Below are 9,377 nucleotides of genomic sequence, written 5' to 3'. Positions count from 1 at the left end.
TTTGGAAGTGTTGAGACATATTGAAGAGAAATGGCTTAAGACAACATTGATATGAAAAATGTTTCTGTTTGTGTGATATATTTTCATTATTATTCATTCAGATTTAAATTATGTGTGTTTGCTTTGGCTAACAGGATGATTGATGTCAAAGAATGTTCTGTGAGTAACAGAAGACATTAAGAGAATTATTTGAAAGGCTCTGAAAGGACTCAACATTTAAGAGCACAAACTGTCTTCGCAAAGGACTGGAGTTTGTCTCCCAGTGCCTATATCTGTTGGCGCTACAACCACCCATAACTCCAGCTTCAGAGGCTCTGACTCCCTCTGGCACTACGCTCATAAGAGTATTCCCACACAGAGACACAGTATGTATACACATAATTAGCAATGAAAACAACTAAAATAAAAGTCTTCTGAAATTGGAAATTGTTATGATTAGTGTTGTTTTTTCAAAAGCTTCCTTCTGTGTCATTTTGTCTCTGTAGATCAAAAATTAGAAAAATAAGATACTTTTCTATGAAGTGTGGTTCATAATAAATGGCAGAAGGTGTTTTAAAAAAAAAAAACAAAATGACATGGAAATTTGAAAAATTCTTGCAGTAGTTCATCTTGTGGAAACAGAATAAACAGAACCTAGGATTTGAACTGAGAAGACAAACTGAAATAATGTTTTAGCTTTATATAGTGTCAGTGTCCTCATATACAAGCTAGGATTATAACATCACAGACTTTTGTTATTAAATCACATGGAGGACACTTGCCAGGCTAACCACACCCCTTACAGGATCTTCTCGATAAATGATAATTACATGATCAACAATACTGTGAAGGCAAATGCCCTTATAGTTTCCCACTGTCTGCCTTGCAGTATGTAGACTAGAACTTCAGCTCCTCCTTTATTCATCTGTGTGCTGCTAGTCCTTCCTTTCAGTCTTACATGTCAAAACACTGGGGATTGTTGCGATATGCATACACATATATATTGCATTTGTATAAATCAATGTGAGGTTAAACAGTATTAAGAGTTTATGGTAAGACAGCAACCACTGCAATTTGTTATATTTTTTTATATCTATTTAACTTATATTTGTTTGTTTGTTTTTACTGGGGACACGAGATGCCATGGCTTATTTGTCCTTGCTACACTCAACTTGAAAAATGCACTCTTTTAACGTATCCTGTTGCCACACTGAAGTCTTATTTTATAAATAATTTTCTCTTAAAATGAAAAGCAACCAAGCAGAGCAAAAAGTACCATTTTCCCTGAACATAAAAGAAAACTGTGTCCTGGATCAATTTGTTTTTTCCTTCAAAACAAAGTCTTCCTTCTTATAAAATACCTTTGTGATATTAACATAGACATCCTCAAACCTACATCTGAATTGAACATTTGGGCTTGCTAAACTCCTCATACTTTCTAATGATTGTGTTCCACTCTGCTAAAATAATAAATGATAAACAGTCACATGAGAGATGCTTGCATCCTTACTATGCCAGCACCTTCTGTCTTAGTGGCGCATTGTGCCAGATGGAATGTTTCATAACACTGCAACAGACAAATTATATTAGATATCCTGGCTAGCACAGTGACACATACCACCTTGCTGTAACTCAATTTTGTCTTTGCCTACATCTCAGCCATTGCATTTTAAATCAGCAATGGGAGTGTATAAATTATCATGTATGAAAAGAATGAAAAATCTGTCTGCAGCTTCTGTAATGCGTGAATCCCCTATTAATTACCTTCATTGCATTTTTATGCTAATAGTCAAACCTTAAATTTTGAAATAGGTTTATTGTACCCAGGAAGCCATTATTTAAAAACAGCATCTTGTTTCAGGTGTAGGCTAAGGAGTATGAGATCATAGAAATAAGCTTAAACAATTGCTTAACATTTACAGTTGGGTAAGATAAGTCAATATAGACTTTTTATTTAATGTTTAAAGGATTAGTGATGATCATTGGGGAAAACGATAAATAATCCATATCATAATCTTTTGGTGCTTAAAGAAGGAGCACATATATTTTTAACAAATACCTTGAAGTGACACATATTTTGAGGTGATATGCTCTGAATAGGGTTCTAAGAAAATGTACTGTACAAATGAATCAGGCCAACAGTTCTGCCATCTATCTTTTTAAAAACTCTTTGGGTGCACCCCTCGCAGTCCTGAGTTCCTTGCTCGTGCTCACTCTCCTTCTGTTCCTCCTTTGGATCGTGAGACTTCAGTCCAGTGCTCCAATGTTGGTCTCTGTCTCTGTCTTCTTTCATCGCCTGATGAAGGTTAATATTCAGGGGGATGCTTATATGTTTTTCTTTGGGTTCACCTTCTTATTTAGCTTCTCTAGAATCACGAATTATAATCTCAATATCCTTTATTTATGGCTAGAAACCAAATATGAGTGAGTACATCCCATGTTCCTCTTTTTGGGTCTGGCTTACCTCACTCAGGATAGTGTTTTCAATTTCCGTCCATTTGTATGCAAAATTCAAGAAGTCATTGTTTTTTACTGCTGAGTAGTACTCTAATATGTATATATTCCATACTTTCTTCATCCATTCTTCCATTGAAGGACATCTAGGTTGTTTCCAGGTTCTGGCTATTACAAACAATGCTGCTATGAACATAGTTGAGCATATACTTTTGTTGTATGTTTGGGCATCTCTTGGGTATATTCCCAATAGTGGTATTGCTGGGTCGACAGGTAGGTTGAACCCGACTTTCCTGAGAAACCGCCACACTGCTTTCCAAAGTGGTTGCACAAGTTTGCATTCAGGACTGCGAGGGGTGCACCCACATACTGAGGCAATGGGGATGTTCTATCGGGAACTCACCAAGGCCAGCTGGCCGGGGCTGAAAAAGCATGGGACAAAACCGGTCTCGCTGAACATAATGGACAATGAGGACTACTGAGAACTGAAGAACAATGGCAATGGGTCCTTGATCCTATTGCATGTAATGGCTTTGTGGGAGCCCAGGTAGTTTGGATGCTCACCTTAATAGACCTGGATGGAGGTGGGTGGTCCTTGGACCTCCCACAGGGCAGAGAAACCTGCTTGCTCTTTGGGCTGAGGAGGGAGGAAGACTTGATTGGGGGAGGGGGAGGGAATGGGAGGTGGTGGCGGGGAAGAGGCAGAAATCTTTAATAATTAAATAAATTAATTAATAAAAAAAAATTAAAAAAAAAGAAAAAAAACTCTTTGGTAAGTCAAAATATTCCTTTTCTATGAATTGATTAGTTATTATACACAAAAATATGTTTATGTTTCACTTTGGCTATGACAAATTTATAACAAAGAAAAAGGTCTGATTTGGTAGATTCCATTTATTCTTGTGTTAATTTTGAATCTTGTTCTCATGGATTATTTAGTTAGTGGATTTTAAATGGGGACTGGAAGTACTCAATACTCTTGCAGGGGACTTGAGTACCGATCCTAGCACCCACATAGGGTGACTCAAAGCCAACTGTAACTCGAGCTCCTGGTGATTTAATATCCTCTCCTGTTCTCTACAGGCACTCACATGCACATAAAACAGATATGCATAAATAAAAATAAACATTATTATTTAATATATATTTAATTGGCATATTTTAATTTTCATTTTTGTCATAAAATTAATGTCAGCCTGAAAACAACCTAAATGCCCCTCAACCGAGGAATGGATAAGAAAAATGTGGTGCATTTACACAATGGAGTACTACATAGCAGAAAAAAATGACATCATGAATTTTACAGGCAAATGGATGGAACTAGAAAACATGGATGAGGCTGGGAGTGAGGTAACCCAGACCCAGAGAGACAATTATCACATGTACTCACTTATAAGTGGTTTTTAAACATATAGCAAAGAAAGCCAGCCTACAAGTCACAATCCCAGAGAACATTGACAACAATGAGGACCCTAAGGGAGACATAGATGAATCTAATCTACATGGGAAGTAAAAAAAAGACAAAATCTCCTGAGTAAATTGGGAGTATGGAGACCTTGGGAGAGGGTTGAAGGGAAGGGGAGAGACATGGAGGGGAGCGGAGAAAAATGTAGAGCTAAATAAAAATCAATAAAAAAATTAATGTCACTAAATGGTAAAAATTATCTAAAAATAAGCAACTTCACTCTCAAAATCTGGACACATGTATCCATAGAATTTTTTATCTGTTTTAATATTCAGTTTACCACACACATATATGAACATTCATATAAACACACATAAGTCAGTCAATTTTTATTTTCTGGCATGTAGCCAGAATTTTAATTCAATAATTTCTAGAGTACACAGTCTTAGTCCATAAAGAATGTACCAACTTGCTATTTTAAACTACACCTTTATTATTAGACATGGGAATATTCTTAACTGTTCTTTTAGTAGAGTTATCACTGCTGTGACTTGCTCAATTTCTCCATTATGATTATTTGGCAATTAGATTATATAAAATCTATTTATATAAAATTATTTGGCAATTAGATTATATAAAATAGTATGCCTTATTATTTTTAATGCATGATTGAGACTTGGGGTGTAGCTCAGTTTGTAGAGTGCTTACATAGCAGGTGTGGAGCTTTGAGTTCTAGCCCCATACCCACAAAAAACTGAAATAGTACACTCCTGTAATCCCCAAACCTGGGAACTAGAGTCAGGAGGATCAGAAAATCAAGGTTATCCTCACTTGCATAGCAAATTCGAGGCTTACCTGTGCTTCGTGAGGTTCTATCTCAAAAAAAAAAAAATCATCCCTTAAAACACCTATCGATTGTTCACATTATCTTTAAGGTGACTTTTCCTACTGAAATTATTTCCGGAAGTTCTGTAGAGTGGACATCAGAGGCAGCCAAGGTGGACTACATTAGTTTCTTCTTCATATCATGACTTGTGAGTTAGGGTTTGACTTTCCTTAGCTTCAGTTTTCCCAAATAAATACAACTATACTATTCACATCTATTTTTGAGATTTTTTTATTTTAGAAGAAAATCTATGAAAAGGACATAACATGGTGCCTGCCCCATTTAAATATCAGTACTGTTGCCAATCCTTTAAGATCTGAAGTTGGCATTTACTATATTATTTATACAGTCACTCATTGAATAAATTTATTACATTGTGTGATTAAAAATAAAGATTTAAAAGCCCATGACTATTAAGTTAATGCATCTCAGAAATGGACTGGATAAAAGACATGAAGAGGATTATACAATTTCCTTTTTATTGGCCAATAATTTGGGCATCTTATGATGAAGTCTTTGGGACAGATTTCTCTGGAAAAGATTTGATTGGATCAGCCAGATTCTCCACAGGAATTGGTTCTCCCGACAGCATTTATCACATAGACATGCAACTGAGTGGTGTGTGGCTCTTGGCATCCGCATCCCACACTTCTACCTCAACATGGTGACAGAATGTGCTCCTCACGCTGTAGTTTAGCAGGGAATCTCTGCTTCTTAAAACAAGGTTGTGACAGCTGTCTAAGCAGGTACGCCCTGGGAGGGAAGAATGAAGCAGCTGCAGAGACAGGGCCTGCTCTGTCATTACCATCCCTGTCATTTAATATTTGCCAAGTGTCTGAATTGTGCTGTATTCTTCAGGACCCAGGTGCTGCCAAGGAGAGGAACAATTGAAAGTCAGCCCAAGTCAAGGAAGAAACAAGCACCTAGGTTCTGTAGAATTGCTCGCACGGTAGACAAAGGATGGTTAGGTAGGTGGAGGATGCTCATTCCCTGGGCCTGATGTCCATGCTTAGGGAACATTTCCTTACCTGAGATAACAGGTTTAAGAATTAAAGTAGTTGACAGATACTGAAGCAAGACTAACGTCTTCACTACTTTAAAGGCCTGTGTTCTCTCCCTGTCCTCCCCTTCCCCTAAGATGGAGAGCTAAAAAACGTGGGTTGATGGTTCTTTCTCCAGTGCTACATCGAAGATTTGAATCTTTGAGAATTTTCTCCTCTCTGAGAGATCACTGTGCATGGCAACCTCTGTATTGAAGCTATCATTAATATTTTGATGTGAGCTACTATGCTTAGCTATTAATTTCATCTTTCTGTAAAAAATTGTGATCCTATTATTATTTTTGAAAATTTAAAGAAGTATAAGATTGCAAAAAAATATATAATAGCTACTTAAAATCCATCATATGTTACATTTCTTTATTTTACTTCCATTTAGAAAACTTCAAGCTTACAATTTATATTTATAAATTCTCAACAGAATAAGAAATTGATTATAAAAGCTAGTCTGAAATCATATTCTTGGGACAATAAGCATATACATTTTTGAAATTCTTAAAATGCATGTAATAAATGCAAGCACACATACATTCACCGTACACTCACTCATACACACAAACTCATGCATACACACATGCACTCATACTCATAGGCACTTACACAAACATACATTCACTGACACACTCATTCATACATACACTCACACACCCACATACACACTCTCATCTTTTCTCAAATGTAATATCTAACATTTACAGATATTCATTTCCTTGTTTCATCTGGGTAGTAAACAATTAGTTTTATAATTGAATTGTGACATTTTAATTGTGCTATACTTTGTATTTATACACTAAAATTTGTTAGAGACAGACTAATCCAAATGTTTTAAAATTAAACTCATGCATTCTTGGGCTCTGAATTCATTATTAATCTTTAAGTTTGGCCCTGTTTTTCTTGTCCTTATATTTATAGGCATCAAACAAATAAATGTTCAAAATTTAAAACATGTGCAGAAGACAATGTTGAATCTATTGCAAAAGGGAAGAGAGGTTAATACTCAGCCCTGTTATCTCAGAGTCTATTGCTGGTCTTCATAGACAAGGACAGTGCTTAGATAGGATGAGCTATCTATGTTAATAATAACTGACCAATGGAGAAGCAAATTTTCTCCTATTTTAGCTGCAACTGGTGATTGCACTGCATGAAGCAAGACTCCTCTTCTTCTCTGGACTGAGGCTTTCACTACCTTAGAAAGGAGCGTGAATGCACACTGTGTTGCTTATTAATTTTTTTGAGAGGTTCTCCTTGGACCTTAAGCAAGTTTAGAATTAGGTGTGGTCATTCATACCTGCATTTCAAGCCTTTGGGAGGCAGACTCAGGGGGTGGGGAAGTCTTGAATTAAAGGTTAGCCTCAACTACACAGTGATGCACTGTCTCAAAACAGAAAATAAAAGAGAAAGAAAAAAACTGAAAGCCTAGGAATGGCTGTAAATTCGTAAGGAACATCAAAAAAGACAAGTCCAAACAACTCTGAGATACCATCTTATACTGGTCAGAATGGCTAAGAGCAAAAACATGAATGGAAGTTTATGCTGGAGACAATGTAGAGTAAGTGGAATATTCCTCCTCTGCTGGTGGAAGTGCAAACTTATATAACTACTTTGGTGGTTCCTCAGAAAATTGGCAATCAATCTACTGCAGGACCCAGCAATATCATCCTTGGGCATATATGCAAAGCTTGCACATTCATACCACAAGGACATTTGCTCAACTGTGTTCATAGTAACATTATTCATAATAGTCAGAATCTGGAAACAACCTAGATGCCCCTCAACTGAAGAATGGATAAAAAAAAAATGTAGTACATTTAAACATGATGTACTATTCAGCAGTAAAAAACAATGGCTTCTTAAAATTTGCGTACAAATGGATGAAACTACAAAAAACAATCCTCAGTGAGGTAACCCAGAACCAGAATAGAAAAACATGGTATGTATTCACTCATAAGTTGATATCAAACATAAAGCAAAGGATAACCAGCCTATAGACGATGATCCCAGAGAAGCTAGGTAGCAAGTAGAATCCTAAGAGAGACATACATGGATCCTCCTGACCAAATTAGGAGGGGGAAAGGAGGAAGGATGAAAGGAGAGATGGAGGGAGGTGGAGACCATGGGAGAATAGGATGGTCAGAAAGGGAGAAGGACAGTGAGGGAAAGAAGGAAAGAGATATCTTGATTGAGGGAGTCACTAAAGGACTAGTGAGAAGCATGGCACTAGGGAATGCACAGGTATCCACAAGATGACCCCAGCTAAGACTCTAAGCAACAGTGGAGAGGACACTTAAACTGGCTGTCCTTCCCCTGTAATCAGACTGATGATGATGACTACATTAATTGTCATCATAGAACCTTCAACCAGCAACTGATGGAAGCAGCTACAGAGATCTACAGCCAAGCACTGGGTTAAGCTACCAGCGACAAGTGCAATGGAGGGAGGAACAATAATATGAGCATAGGGGTCAAGACCATAATAGTGGTACCCACAGAAACAGCTAACCTGAGCAAGTGAGAGCTCACTGACTCTGGACTGATAACAGGGGACCTGCATATGACCAAACTAAGCCCACTGAATATGGGGGACAGTTGTGAGGTTTGTGCAGTCTGTAGGGCCACTGGCAGTGGGGCCAGGATTTATTCTTAGTGCTTGAACTGGGTTCTAAGAGCACATTCCCTTTTAATAAATACTTTGCTCAGCCTAGATATGTTGTGGGGAGCTGCGGGCTGCGTTCCTGCCACCCCAGCCCCTGGGCCGCCTGGCTAGCTTATGCCCCAAAATAACAACACACAAATTGTATTCTTTTAAACACCGCTTGGCCCATTAGCTCTAGCCCTTACTGGCTAATTCTCATACCCCGATTAACCCATCTCTAATAATCTGTGTAGCATCAGTCTTACCAGGAAAGATTCAGCATGTCAGACCTGGCGGCTTGCTTCATTGTGTCTGGCTCTGAGAGGAGCTGCCCTGCATCTGCCCGGGAGAGGGGAGCAGGGAGTCTGAGCTCACTTCCTCTTCCTCCCAGCATTCTGTTCTGTTTACTCCACCCACCTATGTTCTAACCTATGAGAGCCAAGCAGTTTCTTTATTTTTTAACCAATGACCTTCCTCCATCATAGATATAGGGGAAGGACTTTGTTCTTTCCCTGAAGAGAAGTGTCAGACTTTATTGACTCCTCATAGGAAGTCTTACCCTTTGTGAAGAGTGGATGGGCAGATGGGGTAAAGGGAAGTGTTGGGAGGGAGGAGGAAGGGAATGACTATGGAAAATGAGAAAAAAAGATTGTATTAAAAAATTCTTATTAAAAATGTTTTGTAAATACCACAAAGCCTTGGAGAATTCACAATTAATTGGTTTTTTAAACAAAAGGCTCCGAGAAAAACCGCCAGAGCCAAGAAACTGGAAGTTTAGTCTGAGTAGGAAACTAGGAATGAGTTTAAGGAAGAAGTTTAGTCAGACTGCTAGTAACTTTAACGTTATCTCAGTTATATGATGGTTTTCTCTTGAAATTCATGTTAATAATCTATACTTTTTCCCAGTCTGCCTCTTCCATTCTTTATTTGTATGTCTTTTGAAAATTTATGTTCTTATAGAAG

Source organism: Chionomys nivalis, chromosome 5 (assembly GCF_950005125.1).
Source record: "Chionomys nivalis chromosome 5, mChiNiv1.1, whole genome shotgun sequence".
Lineage (NCBI taxonomy): Eukaryota > Metazoa > Chordata > Mammalia > Rodentia > Cricetidae > Chionomys > Chionomys nivalis.
The sequence above is the reverse complement of the archived record's forward strand: the minus strand, read 5'-3'. Positions refer to the sequence as shown.